Source organism: Thamnophis elegans, chromosome 2, assembly GCF_009769535.1.
Source record: "Thamnophis elegans isolate rThaEle1 chromosome 2, rThaEle1.pri, whole genome shotgun sequence".
NCBI lineage: Eukaryota > Metazoa > Chordata > Lepidosauria > Squamata > Colubridae > Thamnophis > Thamnophis elegans.
This window is the reverse complement of record NC_045542.1, coordinates 137,226,080-137,246,544: the sequence shown is the minus strand read 5'-3', so window position 1 is coordinate 137,246,544 and position 20,465 is coordinate 137,226,080. Positions and strand designations below refer to the sequence as shown.

The following is a 20,465-nucleotide window of genomic DNA, read 5'->3' as shown; positions in this document are numbered from 1 at the left end:
CATACTTTTTGGGGGGAAGGCAAAAAACTATTCCACTGCTTTGCTATTTCAGCCTAGCAAGGAGCACAGAATTGACTCACAGTGTGATCTATGGAACAGCCTTGCAGAGACGTGGGCTTGTGACCATTGGCTCAATGCCGTTCGAGGAGATAAAACAACATGTTAGGTTGATGGTGATCCTGAACTTTTCTATCAATCTGAAACTGCCAATAAGTACCGCCATAAGTATCTCATCTACAACTGGTCTCTAATTTCATCTCTGATCTTAAGTGCCTGGAAGATGTTGTCCCAACACTATTGGTTTATGGGGAAACTGTTCTGACCTAGGCCTCCCACGATCACGAAGCAGACTTTTCATCCCGATAAAACCTCTTTTATTTAGATTAAAGGGAAGTCCTCTCCAGCAAGGTCCCAGCAAACAGTCTCTCATGAGATTTCACAACTACAGACCTTTATCGGGCTTGGAGAGTTGCCAGGCCGATATCTTCCAAATGCCACGCTGTAGCAGCAATTACTTGGCAAGAAGTCAAGAACAGATCTTCATCCTAATGAATTGAATTAATTATCTCCTGCAAACTCCCCTCCCATTTCATTCCTCTTTATTCCCTATGGGAGGGGCCATTCACCATCCACCTGTGCCTTTACGCCCAAGTCGGCCCTGCTTTTCCTTTCTCCTAGCAGCTCTGTGCATGCACATATTGGGTACAGGCTCCAGCTGTTCTTCTGCCCCACTGATATCCGACTCCAAAGGCAGCCGATAACTGTCAGACAGCCCTGGCCCCATCTCTGCATCTGACGCAGAGCCCTCATCAGAGCCTTCCCCAGACTCCAGGACTGGTCCATGCTTTTCCACAACCTCTTCACTGTCTGAGTCTGCCATCAGCTCCGCTGGCGGGCCACAACAGAAACCACTAGTTTAACCTATTCTATGGTCATCCTGAGATTGCCTCACTCGTGGTTTGGAAAGAAGATGAAAGCAATGTTATGGGAGAGGGCAGAAAAGGAAGATATTACTGTGTACGTACTAATAAAGAAAGATCCTTACTCATCTGGATCATACACTAATTGTAGATAGAGATGACTGAATTGATTAGAAAAGAGAATAACTGCTGTGCTACGCAAACAAGTTCTCCTATTCTATTATAAAACTAAAGCTTTTTTGAGTCGGGTCATCATTATCATTCATCTTCTGATTAAAGACATATTCCCAGCTTTTTCCTCTAACTTACTTCTGTCTCCAACTGCCCCCCTCAAAAAACACCCCCAAATATTAATTAATAGCATTTATGCATGTGTGGTTCCTAAGGTGAGAACGTAGTAAGAGTACCAGCTGTTTTCCTGACTTGAAGGCAAAATGTTGATTTTTAAAAAATTTAAATAATTGTAAATTTAGATGCTTCAGCAGCTGTAGCATTTACCATGATTGAGGACTTGGCCTTCCAAAAATTAATAGCTCTGGCCCAGGCTATGTGCTTCTCATATATTCATTCACTGAGAAGAGGAATTTCTTTTTTGTATCTTGTTTTCTTATAAGCATTCTGTAGGTCAGTGTTGGCGAACCTTTTCGGCACCGAGTGCCGAAACCAGAATATGCACGTGAGTGCATGTGCTGGAAACTGGAAGAGCAGTTGCTCTTTTGGGTTCCAGTGCGCGCATGCGCCCTACCCAGGTGATCTTCACATGTGCAGGAGAACTGGAAACCAGAAGAGCAGCGGCCCGGGCCTGCTAGCGCTCCCATGCACAAAGACTACCTGCCCGGCACGCATGCGCGCACCAGAACAAAGCCCTCAAAACCTCGCTGTTCCGACAGGCCTGGGGCTAAAGAGCTGTTGCCCCCGTCTCGAATGGTATGACTGTTGTGAGTTTTAAATTATATATTGTTATGTTTGTTTTTTTAAATTTTTGTTTGTATCCCCCTTCCCCGGTTCGAGTTGTGAGCCGCCCTGAGTCCCCCTTCGGGGGAAAAGGGCAGCATACAAATACAATAAACTGAACTGAACTGAACCTGAAAAAGAGGTCTCTGTGTGCCACCTCTGGCACACATTCCATAGGTTCGCCATCACGGCTGTAGGTGATAGCAAGAGAGAAGTGCTTTCTTTGGAGTAGTACCTCATGTTTGAACTCCTAACTTAGAGATAAAAATCTGACCAAAATCTATCTAGAAAATTAAAGGTCTATGGAATGCACGAGCCTTGCAAATGACCTCAAAAATTATTGACAACATGAAATGTTTAATGGGAAAGAGGGAGAAACTTGTTAAACATCTCACTAAATACCCATCACAACCTCTGTACATTTAACTTTAATATGAGATCAAATCAAATCTAACTTCTATTCTGGTCATAATCACAATTTTGGGAGCTGCAGATCCAAAGCACCGAAATGAGAAAGTACAAAGACAAGTGCTGTTCTGATTGGTTTTGTTATTGTTGTTTTTCCCTTCAAGGCAATCCTAGGCAATTGGGTTTATCTTACGGATGAGAAAGTTCCATCTTTGTACCATGATTTCACTTTTAATTTTGGAAAATGGTGATAGTTCAAGGCATCAAATTTCAGAAAGAAGTGAATCATAATAATCATAAATATATGTAACAATGCCCTGACCCCAAACTTATTTTTAAAAAGCCAGGAAAACTGAATTATCACTGAAAAATCACATTTCACCTCACCACCTTGCTTGGGTTAGACAACTTGTGAAGATTCATTAAAAACTCATTAGTTAGGTTACACAGGCAAACTTGCCCTTGAAGATAATGTTACATCCAGAAAAGCTGCCAAGGTTGCAAGAAAATTGCCACCTGCATAAAGAAAATGTAATGCTGCACACAATAGACGCTATAAAAGATTCATAGCAGAACCAGCTAGGAGAATTGGATTCTAATGAACCTGTGTTTACTTGAAAGGATTACCATGCTACACTGAGGCCAAGTATCATGCGGTGGCCACAAAACAGTACACACAAAGTCATTCCTTTAGGGATGGATATGAATGAAAGGATCTGAGGCATCAGGAATAGGTCCTGCTCAGCTGCCAGAGAGTCTGTGGGATGTGGCAGTCTGCCTGGAGAACACGCAGTGCCAAGAACTCCCCAAACAGCAACCAAGCAGTCTGATCTCAAGATTTTGAATTCTGCCAAACAGGATTGCCTTACTAGACTTTTTTGCTATTTAATGTCACAAGAGCCCAAAACAACCTGACTTCAGCAAATTCCCTACGAAAGCCCCAGGTCCACCATGGGATTGACTTCTAATTTATTCGGGCTCGGTTACTTCATGCAAGTGCGTCTTCAGATTCTTATCTGCTGAATCCCGCCGTGTTTTGATAATTATATACCAATTTACCGGCATCTCTTAAGATAACATTTCTCTTGAAGTGATGGGTGAAAATGGGGCTATATTATATAGGCATACAGTAATATTACATGGCTGTACTTGCACACTGGTTGGAATGCAGTATTGCAGGGTAACTCCACCCACTGCCAGCAGGTCGATTCTCACCAGCTCAAGGTTGTCTCAGCCTTCCATCCTCTGAGGTCAGTAAAATGAGGATCCCAATTGTTGGGGGGCAATAGGCTGACTCTTTAAACTGCTTAGAGAGGGCTGTAAAGCACAGTGAAGCAGTACATAAGTCTAAGTGCTATTACTATGTCTTTTGCAGCTCAATACACTTTCTCACGGTAATGGTTTATAGAGTTTAGAAACCACAATAATAAACATTTATGTACTACTCCATCATCAACTGATACCAGAACTAACTGAAGAGTAAACAAAAAAAATGCCCAATAGATCCGTGATAGCAAACCTATGCCACATGTGCCCGGAGTGGCATAAGGAGCCATGTCACTTGGCACACTTAGCATCACCCATTCCTCTTCTGAGTTTCTGGCGCACATGCACATATGACGATCAGCTAGCCTCTGTGCGTGTGGCAGTGCTGGAACCCAGAAGAGCTGGTCTTCTGTTTTCCTTTGTGGGCCCAGCCAGCTGATTGGTGCGTGTAGGCTTGCTGGTCGGTGCGCATGTGTGTGCCAGAAACCGGAAGTTCATTTTCTGGCACACGCATGTCCCCTGGGCAACACCTCTTCCTGGTTGCAGCCCATAAGAGCCCACATGCACGAAGTGCACCCTTTTCAGCACTCAGTGGCAAAAAAAAAGGTTCGCCATCACTGCAATAGATTATACATAAACGCAAAATGGATTTATAGTGTAATGCAAGTTTCGGCAAGCACATTTTATTTATTTATTAAATTTATTTGCTGCCCATCTCTCTATGATAATCCTTGGCTTACAACCATTTGTTTAGGGATTGTTCGAAGTTACAACAGCTCTGAAAAAAAATGACTTATGAGCAGTCCTCACATTTACGACCTGTTGTGGCATCTCCACTGTCATGTGATCAAAATCCAGGCACTTAGCAACCAGCATGTATTTACGATGGTTGCAGCACCCTGGGGTCATGTGATCACCAACTGCAACTTCTCAGCCAGCTTCCAATAAGCAAAGCCAATGGGAGAAGCAGGATTCCCTTAACAACCCCATGTTTCACTTAACAAATGCAGTGATTTGCTTAACAACCATGGTTTTAAAAAAAGATCAAAAAATCAGGCACAACTCATTCAATAACCGTCTTGTTTAGCAACAGAAATTCTGGTCCAATTGTGGTCATACGTCGAGGGCCACCTGTACAATATTTCATATTAGAAATACAGAAACTTGAAAGAAAGCAATAGCAATAGCAGTTAGACTTATATACCGCTTCATAGGGCTTTCAGCCCTCTCTAAGCGGTTTACAGAGTCAGCATATTGCCCCCAACAACAATCTGGGTCCTCATTTTACCCACCTCGGAAGGATGGAAGGCTGAGTCAACCCTGAGCCAGTGAGATTTGAACAGCCGAACTGCAATCAGCTGAAGTAGCCTGCAGTGCTGCATTTAACCACTGCGCCACCTCGGCTCTTGAAAGGAGATTCATTAAAGTAAGTTCCAGTTTTCGGGGGGGTGGGGGGGGAAAATCTTTCCTATAGTTATACTACTTATGGAGATGAGGCTGTCCAGTTGTTTCAAAATCAGGGCAGCAGCCCTTGCCCTCTTGACAGATTTATAAAGATTATAATAATAATTATCCTTTGTTCGAATGTGCTCATCTAAAATGAAGGCATACGTATATCCAAAGGGTAAAGACTCAGAAAAGGTAAACGCAATAGGAGGCCTGTTTTTAATCTCAATACAGGCAGATCTGCTACTGAAAGTCTATTCCAAAACAGCGAATAAAGATTCATGTAATTTTTTAAAAATACTTCCCTCCTTCCACTTTCTTCTTTGTTTATTCTTTTCTGTCATTTTTTTTGTTTGTTTTAGTATGCACCCTGCCAGCCGAAAGTTCCTGTTTTTTAATAGTTGTACATGCTGGCTGGGGGATTACAGGAACTGAAGTCCTGCACATCTGGAAGTAAAGAACTCCACTTAAATCTCAGAATGCATTATCTATATAATGTAAACTGTAAATTCTTGATTGGCCTTCCTCATTGGTCTGTCATGGAAATGAAATACAGAAACTCATAACTGTTCTGCATCAGAGGCGAAACACTCAGAAAACTCATGAAGCCCTTTGAATAAGCAAACTATGAGCCAATGACTATTCCAACTGGGGTATGTTCCTGCGACTTGGAAGTCACAGGAAATAAGCTGCTGAGTGGGATGCTAAAATACAAGACGCTGGCTTATGTTAAACCAGGCCTTTTGTCCATCTGGCTGAGTACTTATCTGTTCTCACTGGTAGCGGCTTTCCCAGGCTACAGACAGGAATTTTTCTCGGCCCTATCTGGAGACAGTGGGGATTGGCTTAATCTACATGTATTGCAAACTATGTCCATTGCCAATAAAATGTTCCTTTCTTATTACTAGGTTGGCAGTAACTGGATTTAATGTCTAAACCACACAGAACTAATGAGGTACCCAGGGGTTCAACATACCTCTTGTCAACCCTCAGGATCCTTGGCCCTATTAATGGCTAGCTGACTTTTTTCTTTTTAAAGCTTCTTGTGTTTTTTTACTTATATAAACGGAAAGTTGGCATGTGTTAAACCATGATCTTAATCTCAAGATCATGTTTTTATATTTATCATATTCATCAACAAAAAAACCAGTTTGGAGCTCATAAACCCCTGAAATACTTTGGGAAAATAAAAATATGTAGAATCGTGTCCAGCTAAATGATTAATGAAGTGTGATAAAGATGGTGATGGAATGAATAATCATCTGCTCATCACTTCTTTTAATATTGTTTATGATGCTTTTTAAATAGCTGACCGTGAAAACATATCTTCTGCTTGTACCTTATTTATTTTTTTAATGTTTATATTACAGACTAGTTTTAGTTCTATTTTTCATGCACGCGTTGTATTTTATTGCTGTCTTGGAGACTTTCTGCGCCACTGAACTATCTAGAGAGTGTTTCATTTTTTAAATCTCTTTTTTAAGAAATAAAACTTTGGTATGGAAATATAATGATACAGAAAAGGTAGCACAAAAACATTCTGCATCTGCCAAATTGCTAAATTATTGCTTCTTAATGAAACTCTGAAGTATTTTTTATCTCCAAATGAGGATAATATGCTAAACATTGCAACTTTTGAAAATCCTACATTCACAAACTTTGGGCCTTATAAAAGTGACTAATTGAGAGACATCTTACAAGGAGGTTTTCCCTTCTCAGAATCTCAAGATCAAGAGCTTGGGGTGTGTGTGTGTTAATAACACATTAGTTTTTATCTCTACCTGAAGTAAGGCAATTATCTACCACAAAACTGTTTATGGAAAGATTGTTACCTCAACATCTTTGCAAAACCTAAATAAGGCTACAAACAGACTAGGGTTTGAGAGAGTATAATATTTTCTTGCTTGTTTCTTATCTATAAAATGCATATGGCTGTCCAACTCACTCGCCGCGACTCCAGGTGGCTTACAGAAATAAAACCCTAAATACAAAACACAATAAACCTGCACTCTCCTGGCAACAAAAATCAAACAAATCACTTGATAGACTTCATAACATCCTGGGGTCCACAAGTCCATTAGCAAAACCTTGTCTTCATAAGAATATCAAGGTGGGGGCTAATCTTATCTCCTCAAGGATGATGTTCCTCAGGGAAGGAGCCACCACAGAGAAGTTTCTTCTTCTTGGTCCCACGAGATGGCCCTCCTTAAGAGAGAGAACTCATAATATATCCTGCCTCTCTGGCTCACGTAGATGTAACTGGGGGTGGGAGGTGGGGGTGGGGGCTGTCCTGCAAATAACGTGGTCCCAAGCCATGTAGAGCTTTAAAGGTAACAACTAGCACCTTGAATTGGACTTGGAAGGAATCACCAAACAACACAACTCCAGCAAGACAGGTGACATGTGTGCAAATCTAGACTTGCACAAAACCATGTGGGCTGCTGCACTTTGAACTAGAGGTGGTATTCAGCTGGTTCGGACCAGTTTGGGCGAACTGGTAGCAGAGATAGCGGGTGAGGCCACCCACCCTGCCCAGGCACTATGCCATCATATTTAGCCACGTTTCTGAGGCCAGGCGCATGCGCAGAAAGTGCAAGACAGAGCAAAGCACATGTGCAGAAGACTGGGCGCATGCGTGGAAGGTGCATGTGCACACAAAGCAAGCATGCGTGCAGCAAACTGGTGGTAAAAATAAGTGAAACCCACCCCTGCTTTGTACCAATTGAAGCTTCTGAATACTTTTCAAGGGCAGCCCCTTGTAGAGTGCATTGCATTTTAATGTTTGAGACCTCTTTTCAAACTCCCAGATATCTTTCCAGTACAGCTTTTTGCTTTGACATTGAATTCCTCAGCACTGAAGGAAGAAGTTGGATGGCCATACCTTACTTCTGGTTAAGGTTAAATATCCTGCACCAGGACTGGCTCCTCTGATGATTTCCAGTTGAATTGGATGAAGGCCATTCCAGGGAAACTTATGTCAAATTGTCTTGCCCCAAAACTTCCACAAACAGCAACAGACTGTTTGGCTGTAAAGTATCAGAAATGAATTAAGTAAAAAAAAATAAAACCAAACTTTAAAATATAGGAACCTGTAACTCTGCCTTGAATTATCCTGTTGCCATACTATTTTATTTCTGCCCAACTGGAAAGCATTTTCCTGAGCATCTTTGACATCCTGCCATCTGTTTTCTTAGATGGCAGATTTAATAATTTGCCTTTTAATGAATGCATTTTTCCTTGAGGCTCTGGAGCTGCTGAAACAGTTGGCCCTGTTTTCTCGTAGTGAATCATATAAACGTTGAATTCTAAAGTTGGAAGGACACACAAAAATGATCTAAAGCTTTTGCCAACCATGTTCTGGAGAATCCCATGGTCCTTGAGAAACTAAGGAGGGAAAAGTAAGTTCACTCAAATGCAGCCAATTTTCTATTACCAGAGTTCTGACTCTCAATCAAGAGTTCTTTTTTTAAAAAAAATAATGGCCTGAAAAATTTCAAAAAATTCTGATCTGGGCTAACCTTCTGCAGTTGTGCAAAAAAACCCAATTAAACCATCCAGGAGATATGATTGTCCCGACTACTACATTTTTATAGAGAGTTACCTTTTGCCATTTTTATCTTATTTTATGGAACTTTCAGAGGATTTTCATATTATTATTTTTTTTAAAAATCAGATAAGCAATCTGTTATTCCTGACACGTTATCTAGGCTCTGTGTACTAGCTTAATAAAGCCAGCCAAAAGATTACTGCAGATTTGCCTAGCATCTGCAAGTAGGTTATTTAGTCTGTACCTGTATTCCATATGTATTTATTTTTATAGCATTCATATTTATATATATACATGCTGTTGATTTGGAATGATAATGTTACAAGTTTAGTGAGGATAATTAACAGTGGCAATTACAGCTTTAACATTTTGAGCTTATGAGCAAGAAACTGGACCTCTTTTGATCTGATCAAGAGAGTGCAGATCAGAAAGACTTCAATTCCCATTCATTGGGGAATATGCTTAAATATTTCACTAGGAATAAGGAGAGGTATGATGTTTACTGGGACCTTATTTGCTTAGGTGGCAGTAAATCACAGCTCCATGGGAGATAAAGAGCTTTGACACTACTTACAATAATCAGCTGAAGTTGAAGAAATGCATTTAATGATATAAGCAATAATTGTTGGATGATCTCTGAGCCAGCTCTTCGGATACAAATGCCTTTACACTGATTTGATTAAGTCTAAAGTCTCCTTAAGTGTATGAGACAAGGATTCTTTTAACATTTTTAGCCATCCAACCATTTCAACCATGTTAACAAAAATGAGATCCATTTCACATTTTTTTCCAAATTAGTCCAGCTAGTATTTGTGATTGGAATATTTGTCTAATACTTTCAGCCACAACTAGCATAACAACTCTTCCCTCCCCCCGCCTCCGCAAAAAAATCAGCTGTATCAATACAATTAAACCAATATGAACTGTCTAACTTCATTGAATGATTTTTTTTAAAAGAAAGACTTAACCCCCAGAAAATTTGAAATCTGGAATCTTATCAGTAGAAGAGCAAAAGTATCTGATTTGTAGACTGGAAAAAGTTTTCTACTTGCTGAATATTTATTTTACAAACAATTTTCCCTTATTAATGATTGGATTGTTTAAAGCAAACAATTCTGCAGAATCTTTTTTGGACGCAATAATTCAAAACTCACAGGGATTAAGAAAATTCCCTTCTGTTCCAGTTAAATATCTTACTCTTATTTTGTTGGATAACCCATGAAAAAGCAAACTGCTGACTAAGCAAAGTCTTAAAGATTAGTCAGAAATAAAAATGTTATCATCTAACAGATGTAATAAAACGATTACCTACATTTACGAATACTACATTTGTTAACAATATTGTTTGGATAAGCAGCATTTTCAGCTTCTGACATCCCTGCGATACTAACTAGAACCTTAAAACTTAAAAAGCCTACTATTAGTTTTTATAGATATCAATAAATCAATTTGAAAAGCTGGTGTTAAGAAATGCATGGGATAATAAATTAGAGCTTCCTATATTGTCTAGAATATCTTAAGTTTTATAGCTAGAGTGTTAATGGCTTCAAATTATGATTTATAAAACAAAAAATTGAAATTTATTGGACTCCATTATGTTTATATAGAAAAGGACTGTCTGAACAGCATTTTGTTGGAGATGCAGTAAAGATAATACTTTTTAAAAAAAACTTGAAAGATAAGCTTAAAGGGGTAGGAACATTTCTTGAAAATATTCAGCCATTTAGGTAAAAATCTGACCCAAATTAGAATAAGAATTAGAATAATTTCAAGTTAAAGCACTATGTAGACTCAAATGGCAGGATCTTAGAGACATCCTCAAAAAGCTACAACATGATGTCTGCATAGTGGCGTGACATCATTCTGCCAAGGACATACTTGTGACATTTTGCATCACATGACCCAAGTATGCAATTCACATCATGCACATTTAAGAACACACAACACATAATCTTTTCCCAAGATGATCCCAGTAAAACACAATAGCATATAGAAATAGCAGACTCGTGAAATGTCTGTCCTCAATCACATTTTAGGCTTTGCCTTTTCATGCAAATAAGTACAGTATCCTCAGTTTAAGGACTGGGGAATAGAAAACTGACATAATTCCAAGAATTGTACAACGGTAAATCTACAACATGGAAGCATTTCAGTAATCTTTTAGGCAACATCAAGCAAAATGATTTATAGCTGGTTCATTTCACTGCAACATTGAAAACTTTCTTTACTTCTATTATTTTATTTTAATTCTATGGTTGTCCACTTCAGCCAAGTGACTATGCAGGACAGAGGTGTCAAACTCACGTCATCATGTTTTCGTCAAATGACATATCATGACTTTTTCTCTCTTCGCTAAAACAAGGGTGGGCATGGCCAGTGGGTGATGCATCGGCCCGCAGCCCGCAAGTTTTACCCTCCTAAAGTAGGTCTTCAACAGAAATTGAACAATGGATAGTTGAGTTGAGTTGGTATGGTCTATACATAAAGTTATGTGAAAAAGTAACAGACCCCTCCTTCAGGTCTATGGTTTTACATGTCGGGCAGAGGTAGGTTGCTACCGGTTTGTACCGGTTCAGGCAAATTGGTAGTGGTATTTTGGCCTTGGTCGCTGGCATATTTTTTACTAATTTTTTCAAGTTCTGTGCATGAGCAGAGCAATTTATAGTCAACTGCGCACGTGCGCGCAGAGTGTGTCTGGCATGCAGGTGAAGCGAACCGGCAGCAACCCACACCTGATGTCAGGATATAGGAAAATCATCTGGTCCTTAGCAATTCTTAAAAGTAGATAAATACAACTTCAGATGAACAATATCACACGATATATTATACCATACTGTTATTTATTTTAGAAAAAAGAAAGCCAAAATGGAGAAAACTAAGCATGGTAAAGAGGATTCTCTTACTTTTTTACGTGACTCAACTATGATATAAGAGATTGATAAAGTCATACAGAAAATGATTACTTCAAAAACAATCAACCAATGGAACAGCTTGCCTTCAGAAGTTGTGGGAGCTTCATCAAGAAGAGATTGGACTGCCATTTGTCAGAAATGGTGTAAAGTCTCCTGCTTGGGCAGGGTTGGACTAAATGACCTACAAGATCCCTTCCAACTCTGTTAATCTAATCAAGTTATTCCCGCTAAAGGTGGTTCTACATACAAACCATTGAATCATAAGAGGTACTTAGTTTTTCATAGATGGCTTCTCCATTTTGGCTTTTCCCCCCAAAAAAGTGTTGACATGTATATGCCATGTGTTTATATCATGTGTTGTCCTTGCCTGCTTTTAAGAATTGTAAAGACCATATGATTTTTACTATGTTCTGATATATAAAACCATAGAACTCAAAGAGGATGTACTGACTTTTTTCACATGACTGCAAATATACTATCAAGGGAGTCAAAGCAATCTCAGAAAAGGATTTACATTCCCACACTGGGAGAGCTAAATGGGTTTTAATCTGGCATGCTAAACCTACAAAATCAGTTTCAGCTAAAGAGAAAATAATTAAAGGTTGCACACAGATGGCATTTAACCTCTATTATGCTTAATCAGATACATAGTTCAGTAACTTAAGAAATGCTGGTGAGCAAACTGTATACAAGAAGAAATTCACTATCATCTTTGGTGGCAATGTTCAGTTATTCAAACATTTTGGAAAATAACCTTTCAGGAATGGAGGATAATTATTCAAAATGTAATCATTATGTACTGCACATGGGGCTCTTTTTAACACTGTTTGATATTTTTTATTGCAGCCTGGTATTTATTTGTTTGTTATTTGTTAGGGTTAGGGTTAGGTCCCTCCTGCTATTTTTTTCACAACAACGACCTGGTGAGGTGAGGTGGGTTGGGTTGAGAGAAAGCATTACAACTTATTCTTGGAAAAATAAAAACTGATATGCAATTAAAAGCTGGTCTAAAATTATATGGCAACTGGCAATAGTAAAATAGTATCTCATAGAATAAAAAGTAGTTTATACATACAGTATTTAAGATTATTTCACTGTTAAATGACCAACTCTTAGAAAATCTACTTTTAGTGGATATATTGATTATAGATGCATCACGCTATACATTTCTTGCTGCACTCGAATTCCTTTATGATTATTCTTCTTTATTTTAGATTTGCACACACACTTACAGTATGTATATTAATATATGAGTGTGTGTGTGTGTGTCTGTGTGTTGTGTATGTGTGTGTGCAGAAGAAGGTAGTCAAATTTGGAGGAGTTATGTATGTTAACATATAAATGTGTTTTTGTGTGTGTGCGTGTGCGCGTGTATGTGCACAGAAAAAGGTAATCAAATCTGGCAGACTAAAAGAGCAAGCCAGAACTATCTAATCAGTTTGTTGCTAAAAACTGCACTCCCCATAATTGTTGTTTTGTGAAAAAGCAAGCCAGATGACACCTGCAAGTTGCTTTCAAAATTGTGCATTTGCTCCAAAAGGTTTGCTAGAAAGCAAGGTCAGCTTCAAATAGATTTGCAGATAGTGATGAGAAAGTAGAAAGAGACTAAGAAACAGTTTGAAGAAAAGGGTTATATATTTTAGGGGCCAGCTCATCTAACAGCATTTATCAGAAGCACTGCAATCATTTATGTACATCTCTGTTTCATGAAAGAAAAATTTGCTAACCTAATTTCAAAGATCACAGGCCCAATTCTATAGTTGATTGCCCAGGCTATGGTGTTATATAGTGAAGGGAAATGAGAGATCTGACATTTTTCAAATTATTGCCCAGGCTAGGTTTTCAACCTGCAACAATTATTCATTGCTTAAAAATGCATTAAAAAGTGTTCTGACTTACACTGTCTTTGGCTGCTGCTATCATTTGCAATTTGGCTTTTCTCTCGTTATAATTTTTATTCTGACTCTTTTACTCCTAATTCTTGCCTGTATGAATACTAGTTAGGAGAGTAGAGGTAACTTAAATAAATGACCTTCAGAAGGCATTAATCCTAGATTTGCCCATTTTGCTATCATAGGAAGAAGCTCATCCTAAGGAAACATGAGTGGTCCAACAGCATCCAATTATCTTCCTACAAGATTTCAACCTGTCTTTCACTGACGTGGCTTTCCTAAACCCAATTAACACTAGCTGCTGAAGTCCTGTCAAATGTCTCTATTTTGGCTATAATTCGGTGCCAATGAATTATTTTTATGCCATATTTATTAACTGGAATGGCAGATGACCTGGAGTTTAATATTAGCCCCAATAAAGGGAGACTGTATTTGCTTCCAATATTGTATTTTTAATTAACTTAAGAGACTTTTTTCATTTTCCAGACTTTTCAGAAACAGAGATCTTCCTTCTGAGAAAATATACAATTTGTAATGAATTTTACCTGGTGTCATATATGGACACTTGAAAGCCACTTCCATACTGTTGCCAAAAATACTGTTCAGAATTCAAGGACATCTTGATCTTACATGTATAGGCACAGCTACATGACAAACATAAGCAAGCTGCAGATCCTCATTTAGGATTATAATACTCATGATCCTTGGCCAATGGAATTACTGACTAGAGCCCTGATGGCGAACTTGTGGCATGCGTTTCACAGGTGGCACATGGAGCCATTTGTCAGCTGGCCAACGTGCATGTGCCAGCTGACTTCGGCCTTCTTTTGAGACCATTTTTTGCCCTCCAGAGTCCTTCCTGAACTTCCAGTTTCCCTACAGGCGCAGCACGTGAATGTGTGCAGCGTTGGCATGCGTCCTTACCTCCTGCGACGCCTCCGCGACGGTCCAGCTGCTCGGCGGAGCGTTGTGCAGGTGCCGTATGCTCCGTGTGCATGTGCAGAAGCACCAAAGAGCTCAAATACAGGTAAGGACGGCGGGCAGGTGGGTGGGCCCTCCGGCGCACTGTACTGGAATGGTACCCGATGCTCCCAGCAGGCACCGGTACGCCCGTACCGAGGCGTACCATCTAGAATCCACCACTGCCCTGAAGGCTCAGGAGGACGAAAAATGCCCCTACGGACAAACCGGAAGTGACTTCCGGTTTGCTCGTAGGGTCATTTTTTGCCCTTCGGAGCTTTCAGGAAAGCCTCCTGAAGGGCTAAAACTGGCCCCATGAGCAAACCGGAAGTACATTCCTGAATTTCCGGTTTGCCCACAGGGCCAGTTTTTCACCAACATAAGCAAGTCCCAGGTGGGAGGCTGTTTTCGGCCCCCCTAGGCTCCTATAAAGCCTCTGGAGCCTGGAGAGGGCAAAAAAAGCACGCCAAAAATGGAGGGGAGCGCTGGTCATGCGTGCATGTACACTGGGGTTGTGCACATTGCATTATGGGTGTGATTATTATCATTATGCCTGCACACTACCCCTCCTATGCTCCCCCCGCTTTTGGCACGTGAGCCAAAAAATGTTCACCATCACTGGACTAGAGTCTAAGGAAGCTGAATTTCAAAATATCTGACACATAGGTTATCTCTCCTATATTCCATGACTCTATCTAAGATATTTATTATTAAATAAACAAATGGATCTTGACCTTATGGGCCAAAATCATCAGAACAAAATGTGGAAAGTTCTTTTCCATACAATGGGCCTCAGTTGGACTTCTAATTAGACATGATTACTTAGTGCTTTCCTTTTTTGTTGTTGTTGCATTTCCTGTAATCCTTGTGTTATCTCAGTTTACGTCCTTCACATTTTTTTACAGGGACCAAGGAAACAATAAGACTTTGGCTGTAGCATTGAAAGCTTTTCTCCAAATCACTTGTGAAAGCCAGAAAACGTCTAGTTAAATTCCTTTACATTTGGTCTTGAGTCAGAGATTGCAAGATTTGAAAGCAGTATCCTCTGCAGTTATAATTTGAAAATTGTGTGGGGGCAGGAGAGAGGGGTGGGGAGGCTGGAAAGCACTACTTCTGTTGGGAAATGAGGGTCTGATTGGGTTCACAGCTGGGAACAGGAAGGAATGTCCCACTTAGCAGGTCTCTGCCAGACAGCTTCAAAAGCGGGTGTCATAACAGAGCCTGTTGCCACTGCAACCACGGCTGCATCTCGTAGAACAAAAGGCATTTTAATGATGCTCTCCAACCCAACCCTGTATTTTTGTTTCTTGTGCCTACATGCAAGGGTAACTTTGGCAAATGGTGGCGACGAGCGACATGACAGATGTGGTGGGAGATCGTTCAGCCTGCTCTCCAAGTTTCAAGAGGACACCCTTTAAATGAGACGCCTTAAATTTTGCAAACTTACGAAGCGTTCCCACCAATGAAGTTAGGTGTGAAGTTAACATAGCCCTTCAGCACCACCACCAGAGAATAATATCTATTTGCCAGCCTCCCTGTATCTATCTATCAGACCGTGATTCTATATATCTTCCTTTTTAACTGTTCTCATAATCTTATGCCAGGTTTGTCCCAAGAGCTGGACTTTGCAAAGCAGACATTGTTAAAAAAAATCATATGGGAGGGCTGTAAAACAGAACCTCAAGCAACTTCTCAGGAGCTGTCATATTTCTACCAGCAATGCAAACCACACCATCATGTGCCCTGAGCAGATGCTAGCATTTAAGTGCACTTTTTTTTAAAGCAGGGAAGCAGAATTGGCAGGGGAGGGGGGCAGGGAAGAAGGAAACTTAGGGAGTAATAGACCTTTGGATATTCCTTATTTCCACAGCAATTGGTATAGTATGAGTATGCTCAGGGGGGGAGGGGGGTTTGCACATTTTTTTAATCCTACTTTCCGATTCAGCAAGATAACATTCCAACTCAATAAAGTCCTTCATCGCTAAATAAACAAAGCCACTTGCCCTCCCCATGAATGAATGATTCATTTTACAGATTCCTGTTTTGTTTTAAACCTAACTGGAAGTCCATCTACATGTCTAGCATGCAGGCACTTAACATTTTCAAAGCTGATGCATAGCTAAATCTGCTACCAAGGAAGGGAACTGGGGGTAAAAAAAAAAGTAGATCTCAAGCTTTAAATGTGCACGCATGCTAAAGGGGAAGTAAAGCAAGTTGGGAGTTCAACAATTGCACACAACAGCAGTGGTATCTCACTGGGCTACCCAGGCGCAAGCAGCAGACTTCGGATCATCCCCCAAAATAGTGAGGTTCCCAGTGCCCCTCACCTATGCTTGGTGAGGATGAGATGAGGGAGATGCTTGAATTAGAATCGGACACAAAACTCTTGTTTGGAAGCCATGTTGCATTAGAACGATAGAAAAGCTTTTATTCACCTTCTAACATCAGATGCCTTTCATACCACCCTGCAATTGTTCCCAGCATTACTTCCCTTCCTCCAAACTGTTTTACCGTCTTAGACATTCCATTCCAAATGTTTGCTCTGGCAATTCTTCTCGGAAATTGTTTTGCAAGGACCGACCCCCACCCCCCTCGGCTGCCTCCCACAGCCTCAGAGCTATTCTTGATTTTAAAACCACCACAACAAGGAACAGTCTTCATGTGCGAGATAGTGGAAGATTGTGCATTTAAACCTTCCGGATACTTAAGATTAACAAAACACATACATATTTGTGAGGGTTCCTGCTCAGCGACTTGCTCAGGAATATCAAAACGAGTCTTTTAAGTATAGTTACTTATTTGAAAATGTGCTGTCCTGTTAAACCCTGTTATGATGAGCAGGCTTGTGAATGTATTCAGGGGAAGAATAGTTTTGATACAGCTCGCACATCACCTGGAGCAAACGGAAATTACTCTGTTAGATTTGCCCCAAGCTCATGACAAGAAGATAATGGAAAAGCATCCTTCAACAATCAGATGAAACATGCACAGACTTTTCTCCCTCAGCAGAAAAGCTACACAACAACTATCTCTGATCACCCATTTAACTCTTGGCATGAGATATCCTGATTTTCTCTCCTCCGGGCACACTGCTCCGCGGAATGTGAAATATCATTAAAGAAGAGCAGGATAAGTTCAAGACAGACCACTAAACAAGGAACAACTGGATAAAAAGAAAAAAACAATGACACTACAAGACAAGTACTAGGAAGGAGCGCTTTTCAAGCTAGGCTAATTGGCATCTTCATACCTTCCACCATTCAAATCATGGCAGTTGATTTCCAATACACTCCCCAAGAACCAGTCTGGGGAAACTGATCCAAGGGTGAAAAGGCAGGACAAACAAAACCGCTGGGAGGGGAAAAAAAACAACTCCCTAAGCTTCAGAGACTCCAGAGAACACAGCTGACCATTCAGGAAAATGATCGCCCATCACCACCACCAACCGCCACAGAGCTTGTTACTAGCTGTATAAATATCAACTCAGTACATGAGTGACTCTAAAAAAAATCTTAAAATTTCTGAGGAGGAACTCTTTCAGGAAACCAAAGTGAATAGATTCAGTGGTTCCCAACCTTTTTTTTGGGGGGGCCATGCCCCACCTAAGCATCTCTAAAATCTTGATCCCCCCCCCCAACATATAATTCCTACTTTACTTCAAAAAGTGAACTCTACTTTTAGGAAGCCTAAAAGACCATTCACTTGGTTTAAACAAGGTTCAAATTGCCCCCATTAAAAATCAAATCCCCCCCCATCAGGTGTGGGCCTCACATTGGGAACCACTGGATTAGATGAAAGCAGAAACACCCACCCGCACCCACCCACGGTCTCAACCCACAAACATGTTAACAGAATCTTTTCCAACCTTCCGGGATGAAGGATGGCAAATGCCAGTCAGTCCAGCAGCCCAATCCAGACTAGCCTATCCCGAGGAGGAAGAGGAAGGCTGCTATATATAAAAAGGGGGCATTTCTGCACATTGGGCGCCCTGCCCCGCACTTCGCCAAAAATAATAAATAAATCAACCCTGCCCGTCCTGCGAAAACTCTGGTTTTGCCACTCCAGGGTCTCAAAGAGCCGAGCTGGCGTCGGTAGCGACGGAAAGATAACCCCAGCAGCGCCTCGCCCCGCTTTAAGCGGCCATCCTCGACCGCGGCGAATCCGAAGCTCTCTTCCAAAGCGGACCCTGCTCCGAATCAAGGACCGTCCTTGCATAAGTTAACCCCCCCCGCTTGTCACGTGACTCGCTCCCATCTTACGACCGCGAAGCTTCCCCCAACCTCAGATACCGAATTCCCCGAAACGGCAGCAATCCCTTTTTTACCTGTGTTTTCCCCAGTCGCTCCAAACTCCCAACGCCGAGGTGTTTTCTCTCTACAATCCCACGGATTTTTTTCCTTTCTCTGTCTTTTTTTAAAAAATGATGATGATGACGACTTTTTTTTTCTTCAAAGGGACTTTACTTTTCTTCGGGGAGGACTTGCTCGCAAAGCCCCAGAAAAAAAAGAGCAGCCTTATTAAGTATCTCGTTCCTCTCTTCTCAGAAATCTCTCTCTCTCTCTCTTTCCTCTCTCTCTGTGTTCTTGCAAGGAGGCTCGGATTCGCTAGCGGGAGATATTCTCCAAATGAGCAACAACAGCAGGCTTCTTGTCAAAAAAAAGAGAGGAGCCTCTCGGGAGGCAGGCACGCAAGCACATTAAACACACACACACACAGCGAAAGCATAGGGCGGCTTGGAAGGGGGAAAAAATCTGCCGTCAGTGGGGCGGTGGAGGCGAGGGAGCCCTCGTTTCGGCTCCAGAGCCCAGCATCGCTTTTCCCCGCGATCCGAGCTGGGTTTTCTCTCTCTCTCTTCTCTCTCTCCCCCGCTCCGCTCCTGCTTTCCCTACAAGTCGGCTGCCTCTTCCAGCGATCCGGTTTGGATTACAGCGAATGACCGCCCGAGCCAGCCAGCCAGCCAGCGAGGCTGGGTCCAATGTGGAGGAGCCCCTCCCTCCCTCGCCGAATCGGAGCGGCTCGGGCAGCCTCCTCCAAAAGGGCCCGGGGCGGGCTCGAGGGCTGCGGGCGGGCTGGCTGGCTGGGCTGGGCTGGTCGCGCGCCGGGGCTCAGAACGCTAGCCGATGCAGAGCTGGCCTCGCCTGCATGCTAATAAGCCCCGCGCGTGATGTCAGCAAGTCAAAAAAGCGCGTTCGGGCAGTTCAGCGAATTGGCTGGCCAAGCGCCTCGGGTTTATATTGACATGCAAATCAGGTTGTCCTTTTTTTCTCTCTCCGGTCTGTGTTAACGCCCGATCCTCTCCGCCGGCCCTTGACGCCTCCCGCCTCCCACCCCCACCCCCACCCCCACCCCCGCGTTGGCCGGTCTGGTCGGGGAGGCAGCGGAAAGGGGAGAAAAACGGTGAAGGTAAAACTGGAGACACAGAATACACACACACAAACACACGTATGTATGTATATATATGCGTGTGTATGTGTATATGTACATGTATAGGTGTGTGTGCCTACATACACACACACACACACACACACATATATGCATATGCACATATATGTGTGTTTGTGTGTGTAAAAAGGTAAAGGTTCCCCTCACACATAAGTGCTAGTCGTTCCTGACTCTAGGGGGCAGTGCTCATCTCTGTTTCAAAGCCGAAGAGTCAGCGCTGTCCTAAGACGTCTCTGTGGTCATGTGGCCGGCATGACTAAACGCCAGAGGCGCATGGAGAGCTGTTATCTTCCCACCAGAGGTGATCTCTCTTTTTCTACTTGGCATTTTTACATGCTTTGGAACTGCTAGGTTGGCAGAAGCTGGGACAAGTAATGGGAGCTCACTCTATTACGCAGTGCTAGGGATTCAAACCGCTGAACTGCTGACCTTTCTGACCGACAAGCTCAGCTCTTAGCCACTGAGCCTCCTTGTGTGTGTGTGTGTGTTTATTATATGTATGCATGTACATACATGCATATGTATGTATATGTGTGTGTGTATATATATATACACACACACACACAGATATACATATAGACACACACACAGACACACACACACTGTATGTACACAACCCTTTCGTCAAAAAATGGGGAAGGGAGAGAGAGAAAGAGCTAGAATGCACATCAATTAGGCGAGCTGCTTGAGCTTCTATAGCCCAGGACAGGACGGGTCA

The 20,465-nt window shown here is 41.7% G+C and overlaps 1 protein-coding gene across 1 annotated transcript in view; it reads right to left on the bottom strand.

Annotated features, from left to right (window-relative positions):
• Positions 1–19,400, bottom strand: part of PRICKLE2 (prickle planar cell polarity protein 2) — a 162,866-nt gene extending 143,466 nt beyond the window's left edge. The window contains exon 1 of the mRNA XM_032238880.1: positions 18,630–19,400. The gene's annotated coding sequence lies outside the window, so the exon portion shown is untranslated. The remainder of the gene's footprint in view (positions 1–18,629) is intronic.
• Between the last annotated feature and the right edge of the window lie 1,065 nt (positions 19,401–20,465).